Here is a 14,998-nt window from a genome sequence, read left to right on the forward strand (position 1 = left end):
TAAAAATGTATTAGGATACATATTTTGTAAAATGAAGATACAAGATGATGAAGACTTGAAGAACACAAGGAACATATGGATGCAAGGTTAAGTGGGAGATTTGAAATCTCCTACTTTGTATTATTACCCCTTAACCCGGTGACATTTGTTTTCGGCTAAACAAATGTCCACCAAAATGGCTAGATTGTGAACATACTTGTTTTGCATGTGTGGTTGTTTGTTTGTTTATTGTATTGTATGTTTGGTTGATACAATTAATCACAAAATAACAACAAGCAAAACGACAATTTAATTGGTTAAATTAGACGTATTAATAACATGCAAGACGACAATTTAATTGGTTAAATTAATAGCATCTAAAAGACCTTAATAAATGGTTAATAAGAACAAGAAAAGGATCACATATATATAAAATGGTTTATATAAAGTAATTGGCAAATTACAAGACTTGAAAATGGATTTCAAATGAACCATACACTAAATGCATGTTGGTGTATGGCATAAATGTTTTCTTAAACTAGAATTAACGAAAACTTAAAATCCCTTAATTGACAAGGTAAACAAGTTTAACGCCATCCTTTTGTGGGACACTTAAACATAGTAGGGAACTCATAATGGGATAAAGGTCACCTAACCGTTATGAGCTAACTAATATGGTTAAGGTAAAATTCGCATGCTTGTAGGATAAAGGTCACCTAACCACTTGTATGTTAATTTTACATGTTTACACAAGTAGGACAACTTGATTTGGGAATCATGAACTTAGGGTCACCGAAGCATGAGGAACAAATAGGCGTTGATGGGATAAATATGCCATGCAAAAGGATTGCATGATCCCATAATTTAGAAGTTGCAAAAGGATTGAAATTGTCATATAAATGACTACCTAGCTAAATCAAATAACGGGATAAAGGTCACCTAACCGAAATTTGATTTACCGTTGGATTCTAATATTTAATAAAACAATTATATTTAAAAGGGTATTATTTATTAAATTTAAAATCGATACTTAAATGAACTTTGTTAATTTTGTAGATGGCCGCAAATAATAACAACATGCAAAATGCACCACTTAACCTAAACAACCTATCATTAAGGTCTCTCCTCGAGAAAGACAAACTCAACCATACGAACTTTATGGATTGGTTCCGTAATCTTAGAATTGTCCTCAAACTTGAGGATAAAGCGTATGTGTTGGAGGACCCTATTCCCGACCAACCGGATGAGGAAGATCTAGAGGGCATGGCTTATTATGACAAGTATTGCGCCGATTCGGTGCAAGTCGCTTGCCTAATGCTTGGGACTATGATAGCCGAACTCCAAAAGGATTTCGAACATCATAGTGCATATGACATGATTACGCAATTGAAGGAGATGTTCCTTCAACAAGCACGTGTCGAGCGCTTCGAAACGGTTCGAGCGTTACATGCATGTTGTATGGATGACACCCAATCCGTATCCTCTTATGTCCTCAAAATGAATAGCCTTATTGATCACGCAAACCGTCTTAATCTTAACATATCTAATGAGCTAGCCACTGATCTTATCCTAAACTCCCTGTCAAAGAGGTTTGACCAATTTGTAATTAATTACAATATGAATGGGATGGATAAGACCATTGGTGAACTTCATGGCATGTTAAGGACGGCCGAAACTAGCATGGGTAAGAGGGCTTCACCCGTGCTAATGATCAATGATAGTGGGTCCAAAGGTAACAACACCTCTAAGCCAAAGGCGGCTAAGAGGAAAGGACCTGCCCATCAAGGCAAGGGAAAGGGGAGGATGGTTACCCCAACCAAAAACAAGAACAAGAAGCAAAAGGTTGCCGGACAAGCAAACCCCAAGGAAGACCCGTGCTTCGGTTGCGGTGAAATGGGTCACTGGAAACGCAATTGCCCGGTCTACCTTAAGGAGTTGAAGGAAAAGAGGGATGCGGGACAATCCTCAGGTAACATATATATGGTATATATAGAGCTTAGTATTACTTCTTCTAATACATGGGTATTAGACACTGGATGTGGAACTCACATTTGCAATTCTTTGCAGGGGTTCAAAAGAAGTAGCAAGCAAACGGGAACATCAAGTCTCTTTATGGGTAATGGAGCCAAAGTGCAAGTGAAGGCTCAAGGAGACTTTGTATTAAAACTTCCAAGTGGTTTGGAACTTATTTTGAACAATGTTTTGTATGCACCGGATTTATGTCGAAACATTATTTCAGTTTCCCGTTTAAAACAATGTGGTTTTTATCTTAATTTTGTTAATGATGATATCCACGTTTATTTAGATAATGTATTTTATTTTAAGGCTTCGCCTTCAAATGGAATTTATGAATTGGTTCATGATGACACATCATCTAGTAGCTCAATATACCATACTAGCACCAAGAAACTCAAAAGGGATTTGAGTGATTCCTACTTATGGCATTGTCGCCTTGGTCACATAAACAAGAATCGAATGCATACACTCCAAAAGAATGGCCTTTTGAAATCAAATGAACTAGACTCGTTTGATGTATGTGAATCTTGTTTACAAGGCAAAATGACTAAAGCACCTTTCAAAGGGACCTATGAAAGGGCTAAAGACTTATTGGGATTAATACATTCGGATGTATGTGGACCCTTTAAGCCCATAGCTAGGAATGGTGAAAGATACTTCGTTACTTTCATTGATGACTTCAGTCGTTTCGGATATGTCTACTTGTTAAGACATAAGGACGAAACTTTTGAAGCATTCAAAGAGTATCAAAACGAAGTACAAAATCAACTCAATAAGACAATTAAAGTACTTCAAACCGATAGAGGAGGTGAATACCTAAGCGATGCCTTCCAAGATCATCTTAGAAGTTGTGGGATTATCTCGCAACTTACTCCACCCGGGACACCACAGCTTAATGGTGTGTCCGAAAGGAGGAACCGAACCCTAATGGATATGGTTCGATCTATGATGGCTAGAAGCTCGTTACCTCTATCATTCTGGGGTTATTGTCTATGCTCAGCGGCTCGTATTTTAAATATGGCCCCAACCAAGAAAGTGGAACGAACACCTCATGAGATGTGGTTTGGAAAACCTCCATCTCTATCATACTCAAAGGTATGGGGATGTGAAGCTTACCCTAAGCGTTACGTCCCTAATAAGTTGAATGCTCGATCCACGAAGTGTATCTTCATAGGATATCCCAAGGATGATATGGGATACTATTTCTATGATCCTTCCGAGCAGAATGTATTTGTTGCTCGGAAGGCTGAATTCCTTGAAACTAAGTTCCTAATGGAAGGCAAATGTGAAAGGAAGATAGATCTTGAAGAGGTTCAAGATCAATAGATGATACAAAATTGGCTGACACTAGCACTCAACATGAAAATGTTGAGACTGATCAGATGGATGATCAAAATACACAAGACGTTCGCAGATCTGGTAGGATTAGTAATCCTCCTAAGAGATATGGGTTTCTCATGGATGGTTGCTATGTGGTTGATTTGGATGAACCAATAAACTACCAAGATGCTTTATCAAGGATTGATAAAGATAAATGGCAGGAAGCCATGAACGCTGAGATGCAATCCATGTATGACAACCAAGTTTGGGAACTTGTTGCGCAACCTCCTGGCTCTAGGCTAGTTGATTGTAAATGGCTGTTCAAAATGAAAACCGACATACATGGAAACTTGGATACATATAAAGCTAGACTTGTAGCAAAAGGTTTCACTCAAACTCAAGGGGTTGACTATGATGAAACTTTTTCGCCTGTGGCGATGCTAAAGTCTATTAGGATATTACTTGCCATTGCTGCTCATTATGATTATGAAATTGAAGGTATTTCGTATGCCCGAGAGACATATTAAATCAATGTGGCTAATATGTTATGATCCAAGTCGGATCATACCCAATAACAAACTTACCGACACCTTAAACGTATTTAATATTGACGATTGGCTCGTTAAATAAATACGCGACACTTGAACTTTAGAAAATCGGTTTTCTAAAATATAATCACTTGAGATAAATTATTTGGATAATTTATATACATTATGAATTTAATTATTTATAGGTTTAAATAATTATATTGTGTTATATTTTGTAAATAGTTTATAAAATATGCAAGTAACTTACAAAATACTTGGCATTTTGTAACAAGCTTTTATAAAACAAAATACAAGTTTTATAAAAATAAAACCACCCCACTTGGTGGATGGTTTTGGGAGGTATCCAAGGCTCTCCCATGCTTGTTTCCTTGTTACTTGTGTTGGCACAAGTTCATATATGCATGGGTCATTCAAAAACCAAGGTATTCTTTGACTCAACACTTAGAAAACAAGAAAAACACTCTCCTTTTGTTGCATACAGCATTCTGGCCGAAAATTTTGGACAAAAGGGGTGTGCTTGAGTTTGTTTGAAAGCTTATTTTCAAGTGTCAACAAACCCTAACCATTGTATTAGGTGTTGGGAAGAGTTTGGGGTATTATCTCTTGAGGTTTCATAGTTTTGGAGCTTCCATTCACCATCATTCTTTTGACAAGCTACTGTCCAGAATTTTGGGTTCAAAGGAAGTGGGTTACAAGCTTGGTTTAAAGGTGATTAAGTGTTTAAAACATAACTAAGCTCAAGGGTGGTGTTGGTGCATCAAAATCTTGGAGTTTCAACACATTTGTTCATCATCTTCTTGTATCAAACAACCCTCAACTAGCTTGAGGAGGTATTGAACCTTACTTCCTTGTTAATTATATGTAAGCTTATTTTCATGACTTGATACATACATGGAATTCACTTAAAATGGTTTAAGATATAAACTTGTTTTCTTAATCATCATGCTTCCGCTTACTTTAAATTTCATAAAATTGGTTTTGTGACTATGTTAACATTATGAACATGTTGTTATATCGAATTCCATCAATGTTATCTAGAGCCGAAGTCAATGAAATATGCTTCTAATATATGGTCTTTAAAACCCACCAACTTTGCATTCTATGTACATGCATGAAAGTAGAATGTAAAAATATTCGGGTTTGGGTGGGTTCATGATTTTGGCCGAATTTTAAGGGTTCCAAAAGTGGGTTTGGAACTTGCAAATTGGTCAATTTTGTTGTATGTTGTAAGTTCACAATCTATGCCTTGACCTTGTGTTTGGTTGCATGCATGGTTGATTAATATTTATTCAATTGGTTTGTAATAATATTTATTCATTTGGCATGTAATAATTCATTTGGTTATGTAATTTATTTTATATTTGGTATGTAAAATAGAATAGGTTGTATTTTCATTTTCTAGATAAAAATGTATTAGGATACATATTTTGTAAAATGAAGATACAAGATGATGAAGACTTGAAGAACACAAGGAGCATATGGATGCAAGGTTAAGTGGGAAATTTGAAATCTCCTACTTTGTATTATTACCCCTTTACCCGGTGACATTTGTTTTCGGCTAAACAAATGTCCACCAAGATGGCTAGATTGTGAACATACTTGTTTTGCATGTGTGGTTGTTTGTTGTTTATTGTATTTTATGTTTGGTTGATACAATTAATCACAAGATAACAACAAGCAAAACGACAATTTAATTGGTTAAATTAGACGTATTAATAACATGCAAGACGACAATTTAATTGGTTAAATTAAAAGCAACTAAAGACCTAAATAAATGGTTATTTAGAACAAGAAAAGGATCACATATATATAAAATGGTTTATATCAAGTAATTGGCAAATTATAAGACTTGAAAATGGATTTCAAATGAACCATACACTAAATGCATGTTGGTGTATGGCATAAATGTTTTCTTAAACTAGAATTAACGAAAACTTAAAATCCCTTAATCGACAAGGTAAACAAGTTTAACGCCATCCTTTTGTGGGACACTTAAACATAGTTGGGAATTCATAATGGGATAAAGGTCACCTAACCGTTATGAGCTAACTAATATGGTTAAGGTAAAATTCGCATGCTTGTGGGATAAAGGTCACCTAACCACTTGTATGTTAATTTTACATGTTTACACAAGTAGGACGACTTGATTTGGGAATCATGAACTTAGGGTCACCGAAGCATGAGGAACAAATAGGCGTTGATGGGATAAATATGCCATGCAAAAGGATTGCATGATCCCATAATATAGAAGTTGCAAAAGGATTGCAATTGTCATATAATGACTACCTAGCTAAACCAAATGACGGGATAAAGGTCACCTAACCGAAATTTGGTTCACCGTTGGATTCTAAAATTTAATAAATATCAATTGGATTTAAAGGGTATTGATTATTAAATTAAAATTGATACTTAAACTACTTTGTTAAAACTTTGTAGATGTCCGCCAATAACAACAACATACAAAACGCACCTATTAACTTGAACAACCTATCATTAAGGTCTCTCCTCGAGAAAGACAAACTCAACCATACGAACTTTATGGATTGGTTCCGTAATCTTAGAATTGTCCTCAAACTTGAGGATAAGGCGTATGTGTTGGAAGACCCCATTCCCGATCAACCCGACGAGGATGATACGGAAGGCATGGCTTATTGGGATAAGTATTGTGCCGATTCGGTGCAAGTCGCTTGCCTAATGCTTGGGACTATGATACTCGAACTCCAAAAGGATTTCGAACATCATAGTGCATATGACATGATTACGCAATTGAAGGAGATGTTCCTTCAACAAGCACGTGTCGAGCGCTTTGAAACGGTTCGAGCGTTACATGCATGTCGTATGGATGACACCCAATCCGTATCCTCTTATGTCCTCAAAATGAAAAGCCTTATTGATCGCGCAAACCTTCTTAATCTCAACATATCTAATGAGCTAGCCACTGATCTTATCCTAAACTCCCTGTCAAAAAGGTTTGACCAATTTGTAATTAATTACAATATGAATGGGATGGATAAGACCATTGGTGAACTTCATTGCATGTTAAGGACGACGGAAACTAGCATGGGTAAGAGGGCTTCACCCGTGCTAATGATCAATGATGGTGGGTCCAAAGGTAACAACACCTCTAAGCCAAAGGCGACTAAGAGGAAAGGACCCGCCCATTAAGGCAAGGGAAAGGGGAGGATGGTTACCCCAACCAAAAACAAGAACAAGAAGCAAAAGGTTGCTGGACAAGCAAACCCCAAGGAAGACCCGTGCTTCGGTTGCGGTGAGATGGGTCATTGGAAACGAAACTGTCCGGTCTACCTTAAGGAGTTGAAGGAAAAGAGGGATGCGGGGCAATCCTCAGGTAATATATATATGGTATATATAGAGCTTAGTATTACTTCTTCTAATACATGGGTATTAGACACTGGATGTGGAACTCACATTTGCAATTCTTTGCAGGGGTTCAAAAGAAGTAACAAGCAAACGGGAACATCAAGTCTCTTCATGGGGAATGGAGCTAAAGTGCAAGTGAAAGCTCAAGGAGACTTTGTGTTAAAACTTCCAAGTAGCATGGAACTTATTTTGAATGATGTTTTGTATGCACCCGACTTGTGTCGAAACATTATTTCTGTTTCCCGTTTGAAACAATATGGTTTTAATGTTAATTTTATTAATGATGATATCCATGTTTGTTTAGATAATGTATTCTATTTCAAGGCTTCGCCTTCAAATGGAATTTATGAATTGGTTCATGATGACACATCATCTAGTAGCTCAATGTACCATACAAGCACCAAGAAACTCAAAAGGGATTTGAGTGATTCCTACTTATGGCATTGTCGCCTTGGTCACATAAACAAGAACCGAATGCATACACTTCAAAAGAATGGACTTTTAAAATCAAATGAGATGGACTCGTTTGATGTATGTGAATCTTGTTTACAAGGCAAAATGACTAAAGCTCCTTTCAAAGGGACCTATGAAAGGGCTAAAGACTTATTGGGATTAATACATTCGGATGTGTGTGGTCCCTTTAAGCCCATGACTAGGAATGGTGAAAGATACTTTGTTACATTCATTGATGACTTCAGTCGTTTCGGATATGTCTACTTGTTAAGGCATAAGGATGAAACTTTTGAAGCATTTAAAGAATATCAAAACGAAGTACAAAATCAACTCAACAAGACAATCAAGGTACTGTGTACCGATAGAGGTGGTGAATACCTAAGCGATGCCTTCCAAGATCATCTTAGAAGTTGTGGGATTATCTCACAACTCACTCCTCCTGGAACACCCCAACTGAATGGAGTTTCCGAAAGGAGGAACCGAACCCTAATGGATATGGTTCGATCTATGATGGCTAGAAGCTCGTTACCTCTATCATTTTTGGGTTATTGTCTATGCTCCGCGGCTCGTATTTTAAATATGGCCCCAACTAAGAAAGTGGAACGAACACCTCATGAGATGTGGTTTGGAAAACCTCCATCTCTATCATACTTAAAGGTATGGGGATGTGAAGCTTACCCTAAGCGTTACGTCCCTAATAAGTTGAATGCTCGATCCACGAAGTGTATCTTCATAGGATATCCCAAGAATGATATGGGATATTATTTCTATGATCCATCCGAGTAGAATGTATTTGTTGCTCGGAAGGCGGAATTCCTTGAAACTAAGTTCCTAATGGAAGGAAATAGTGAAAGGAAGATAGATCTTGAGGAGGTTCAAGATCAAGTAGATGATACACAATTGGTTGACACTAGCACTCAACATGAAAATGTTGAGAATGATCAAATGGATGATCAAAATACACAAGACGTTCGCAGATCTGGTAGGATTAGTAATCCTCCTGAGAGATATGGGTTTCTCATGGATGGTTGCTATGTGGTTGATTTGGATGAACCAATAAACTACCAAGATGCTTTATCAAGGATTGATAAAGATAAATGGCAGGAAGCCATGAGCGCTGAGATGCAATCCATGTATGACAACCAAGTTTGGGAACTTGTTACACAACCTGCTGGCTCAAGGCTAGTTGATTGTAAATGGCTTTTCAAAATGAAAACCGACATACATGGAAACTTGGATACATATAAAGCTAGACTTGTAGCAAAAGGTTTCACTCAAACTCAAGGGGTTGACTATGATGAAACTTTTTCGCCTGTGGCAATGCTAAAGTCTATTAGGATATTACTTGCCATTGCTGCTCATTATGATTATGAAATATGGCAAGTGGATGTCAAGACAGCTTTCCTAAATGGACATCTTGAGGAAGATGTCTATATGGTTCAGCCTGAGGGTTTTGTTGATCCGAAATATCCTAAAAAGGTATGCAAGTTAAAGAAGTCAATCTACGGATTGAAACAAGCATCTAGAATGTGGAATCATCGTTTTAATGAGGAGGCCAAGAAATTTGGCTTCATTAAAAATGGTGATGAAGCTTGTGTATACAAGAAAGCTAGTGGGAGCACTATCATGTTCCTTGTACTATATGTGGATGATATATTGTTATTTGGAAATGATATTCCGGCAATGCAAGGTGTTAAAACTTGGTTAAGCAAATGCTTCTCCATTAAGGATCTTGGAGAAGCACAATACGTTTTGGGGATTGGGATCTACAGAGATAGATCCAAGAAACTGATAGGTTTAAATCAAAGTGCATACATTGAAAAGATCTTGAAAAGGTTCAAGATGGAGAACTCTAAGAAAGGTTTGGTACCTATTCAAAAGGGAACACTTCTCAGTTCATCTCAGTGCCCCACCACGAAAGATGAACAGGAGAGAATGAAGAAAGTCCCATATGCTTCTGCCATTGGGTCAATCATGTATGCAATGATATGCACTAGACCGGATGTTTCATGCGCTCTTAGCCTGACAAGTAGATACCAGAATAACCCAGGAAACAGTCATTGGATTGCTGTTAAAAGTATATTGAAATACCTTAGGAGGACTAAGGATATGTTTCTGATATATGGGTCTGGTGAGGAGGAACTCGCTGTAAAAGGTTACGTGGATGCGAGTTTCCAAACTGATCGTGATGATTCTCGATCACAATCCGGTTATGTCTTCACATTAAATGGAGGTGCGGTCTCTTGGAAGAGTTCAAAACAGGATGTTGTTGCTCTATCCACTACAGAGTCGGAGTACATCGCCGCATCATTAGCAGCTCAGGAAGCTGCATGGATGAAGAAATTCATCGACGACTTAGGAGTAGTCCCTTCCATTCAGGACCCTCTTGAGATCTTTTGTGACAACGAGGGTGCGATTGCTCAAATCAAGGAACCTCGTGCTCATCAAAAGACCCGTCACATTGAGCGGAGATTCAACTACATAAGGGATGAAGTTGAAAAGGGAAAGATATGTATTCGCAAAGTTCACACAGATCTTAATATAGCGGATCCTCTCATGAAGCTCTTACATGGATCAAAACATGCAGGACATGTTTGTGCATTAGGGATTCGATATTCTAGTGATTGGTCATGATCTGTTTTAAGTATTGTAATGGAACGAAATTGTTCAAACTCATTAATATAATTATGGTTTAATTTATTTTGAGTTAAGTTCCTATTTTGCGTATTTTATCCATGAATAAGCAATTATTCTAAATTCCGTAGTTGATCACATTTGTGGGAACAAGTGTGAGGTTTAGACTATTATGAACATGGATTGGTATACATTCACGGACTGAATGTGGGGCAAGGTTGCTACCAAGGTTCATAGATATTTGTGGGATGCAAATATTGGAAGACCCGCCCTCAAGATTTGCTAAATGGAGCCTTTGTGGTTGATCACATGTAATCTTGAGTAAAGGCGAATATCATTGTATCCTCAGACCTGAGATACATATTGGGTTCAGATATTTACCAAGTATTGTGCCTTGAATCTTTCCTTCGCTATTCTGAAATATGGTAGTTCATAAGGAAGAGCTCAGGTACAATGCAAGGTACATATTTAGGACGTATGTAGTCAAGATGGAATTTGTCCCTCTTATTCGTTGAGAGTCAGATGTCTAAGGCCTGATAAAGTTAAATCTAGAAAGAGAGTGATCACTCTGTATCTCTTGGATTTAACATGACATCTAGGATGAAAGGATATAATGAAAAGATTCACCTATTCATATTCGAGATGGGAACTCGAAAGGGATGATGTTATTGAATGGCAAAAGTCATAACATATTGGGGGTGATGGACGGTCGTTAGGTGGTATCCGTCACTTGCATTAATTTCTTGTGTTTCTCGTGCAAGTGGGAGATTGAAGGTATTTCGTATGCCCGAGAGACATATTAAATCAATGTGGCTAATATGTTATGATCCAAGTCGGGTCATACCCAATAACAAACTTACCGACACCTTAAACGTATTTAATATTGACGATTGGCTCGTTAAATAAATACGCGACACTTGAACTTTAGAAAATCGGTTTTCTAAAATATAATCACTTGAGATAAATTATTTGGATAATTTTTATACATTATGAATTTAATTATTTATAGGTTTAAATAATTATATTGTGTTATATTTTGTAAATAGTTTATAAAATATGCAAGTAACTTACAAAATACTTGGCATTTTGTAACAAGCTTTTATAAAACAAAATACAAGTTTTATAAAAATAAAACCACCCCACTTGGTGGACGGTTTTGGGAGGTCTCCAAGGCTCTCCCATGCTTGTTTCCTTGTTACTTGTGTTGGCACAAGTTCATATATGCATGGGTCATTCAAAAACCAAGGTATTCTTTGACTCAACACTTAGAAAACAAGAAAAACACTCTCCTTTTGTTGCATACAGCATTCTGGCCGAAAATTTTGGACAAAAGGGGTGTGCTTGAGTTTGTTTGAAAGCTTATTTTCAAGTGTCAACAAATCCTAACCATTGTATTAGGTGTTGGGAAGAGTTTGGGGTATTATCTCTTGAGGTTTCATAGTTTTGGAGCTTCCATTCACCATCATTCTTTTGACAAGCTGCTGTCCAGAATTTTGGGTTCAAAGGAAGTGGGTTACAAGCTTGGTTTAAAGGTGATTAAGTGTTTAAAACATAACTAAGCTCAAGGGTGGTGTTGGTGCATCAAAATCTTGGAGTTTCAACACATTTGTTCATCATCTTCTTGTATCAAACAACCCTCAACTAGCTTGAGGAGGTATTGAACCTTACTTCCTTGTTAATTATATGTAAGCTTATTTTCATGACTTGATACATACATGGAATTCACTTAAAATGGTTTAAGATATAAACTTGTTTTCTTAATTATCATGCTTCCGCTTACTTTAAATTTCATAAAATTGGTTTTGTGACTATGTTAACATTATGAACATGTTGTTATATCGAATTCCATCAGAAATATGGCAGATGGATGTCAAGACCGCTTTCCTAAATGGACATCTTGAGGAAGATGTCTATATGGTTCAGCCTGAGGGTTTTGTTGATCCGAAATATCCTAAAAAGGTATGCAAGTTAAAGAAGTCAATCTACGGATTGAAACAAGCATCTAGAATGTGGAATCATCGTTTTAACAAGGAGGCCAAGAAATTTGGCTTCATTAAAAATGGTGATGAAGCTTGTGTATACAAGAAAGCTAGTGGGAGCACTATCATGTTCCTTGTACTATATGTGGATGATATATTGTTATTTGGAAATGATATTCCGGAAATGCAAGGTGTTAAAACTTGGTTAAGCAAATGCTTCTCCATTAAGGATCTTGGAGAAGCACAATACGTTTTGGGGATTAGGATCTACAGGGATAGATCCAAGAAACTGATAGGTTTAAATCAAAGTGCATACATTGAAAAGATCTTGAAAAGGTTCAAGATGGAGAACTCTAAGAAAGGTTTGGTACCTATTCAAAAGGGAACACTTCTCAATTCATCTCAGTGCCCCACCACGAAAGATGAACAGGAGAGAATGAAGAAAGTCCCATATGCGTCTGCCATTGGGTCAATCATGTATGCAATGATATGCACTAGACCGGATGTGTCATGCGCTCTTAGCCTGACAAGTAGATACCAGAATAACCCAGGAAACAGTCATTGGATTGCTGTTAAAAGTATATTGAAATACCTTAGGAGGACTAAGGATATGTTTCTAATATATGGGTCTGGTGAGGAGGAACTCACTGTAAAAGGTTACGTGGATGCGAGTTTCCAATTTGATCGAGATGATTCTCGATCACAATCCGGTTATGTCTTCACATTAAATGGTGGTGCGGTCTCTTGGAAGAGTTCAAAACAGGATGTTGTTGCATTATCCACTACAGAGTCAGAGTACATTGCCGCGTCATTGGCAGCACAGGAAGCTGCATGGATGAAGAAATTCATCGACGTCTTAGGAGTGGTCCCTACCATTCAGGACCCTCTTGAGATCTTTTGTGACAACGAGGGTGCGATTGCTCAAATCAAAGAACCTCGTGCTCATCAAAAGACCCGTCACATTGAGCGGAGATTCAACTACATAAGGGATGAAGTTGAAAAGGGAAAGATATGTATTCGCAAAGTTCACACAGATCTTAACATAGCGGATCCACTCACGAAGCTCTTACATGGATCAAAACATGCAGGACATGTTTGTGCTTTAGAGCTTCGATATTCTAGTGATTGGTCATGATCTGTTTTAAGTATTGTTACGGAACGAAATTGTTCAAACTCATTAATATAATTATGGTATTAATTTATTTTGAGTTATATTCCTATGTTGCATATTTTATCCATGAATAAGTAATTATTCTAAATTCCGTAGTCGATTACATTTGTGGGAACAAGTGTGAGGTTTAGACTATTATGAACTTGGATTGGTATACATTCACGGGATGAATGTGGGGCAAGGTTGCAACCAAGGTTCATAGATATTTGTAGGATACAAATATTGGAAGACCCGCCCTCAAGACTTACTAAATGGAGCCTTTGTGGTTGATCACATGTAATCTTGAGTAAAGGCGAATATCATTGTATCCTCTGACCTGAGCTACATATTGGGTTCGGATATTTACCAAGTATTATACCTTGATTCTTTCCTTCACCATTCTGAAATATGGTAGTTCATAAGGAAGAGCTCAGGTATGATACAAAGTACATATTTATGACGTATGTAGTCAAGATGGAATTTGTCCCTCTTATTCGTTGAGAGTCAGATGTCTAAGGCCTGATAAAGTTAAATCTATAAGAGAGTGATCACTCTGTATCTCTTGGATTTAACATGACATCTAGGATGAAAGGATATAATGAAAGATTCACCTATTCACATTCGAGACGGGAACTCTAAAGGGATGATGTTATTGAATGGCACAAAGTCATAACATATTAGGGGTGATGGACGGTCGTTAGGTGGTATCCATCACTTGCATTAATTTCTTATGTTTCTCGTGCAAGTGGGAGATTGAAGGTATTTCGTATGCCCGAGAGACATATTAAATTAATGTGGCTAATATGTTATGATCCAAGTCGGGTCATACCCAATAACAAACTTACCGACACCTTATACGTATTTGGTCTTAACGATTGGATCATTAAACAAATACGCGACACTTGGATTTTAGAAAATCGGGTTTCTAAAATATTATCACTTGAGATAAATTATTTGGATAATTTATATATAATTGTTTATAGGTTTAAATGATTATATTATGTTATATTTTATAAAAGGTTTTATAAAATGTATGAGTAACAAAATAATACATAATTTTATAACAAGTTTTAAACTTTTATAAAACTTATATGTATTATTATTTAACATGAAGTGTGGCAGAATTTGGGTCTCCAAGAAAGACCACACATGCTTGGTTTAGTTACTTTTAATGCTACACAACTTCACATAAGGATGTCTAATACTTTCACCAAGTTTTGACTAAATTCGCTCAAGTGATATATCAAAAATATACTTCAAAAATCTGCAACAAAACCCTCCCAATACAGCTGCTGCTGCCGTGGGCTTTAGTGAGCTCCAAGAGGTTCTAAATTTGATTTTTGCAAGTGATATTCAAGTGCAATTAAATCCTAACCAAACTAGAAGGTGTTGGTGCAAAAGTTTGTGGGTATAACAAACTTGAGGCTTCAAGTTAGAAGCTTGATTTCTTCATCATCTTCATCATCTATTGCTGTCCATTTTCAGCCCTCAATCTATATTGAGGAGGTATATTCTTGTTCCCACTTTTAGTTTGTAAG

The sequence above is a fragment of the Rutidosis leptorrhynchoides genome, chromosome 5 (genome assembly GCF_046630445.1).
Source record: "Rutidosis leptorrhynchoides isolate AG116_Rl617_1_P2 chromosome 5, CSIRO_AGI_Rlap_v1, whole genome shotgun sequence".
Lineage (NCBI taxonomy): Eukaryota > Viridiplantae > Streptophyta > Magnoliopsida > Asterales > Asteraceae > Rutidosis > Rutidosis leptorrhynchoides.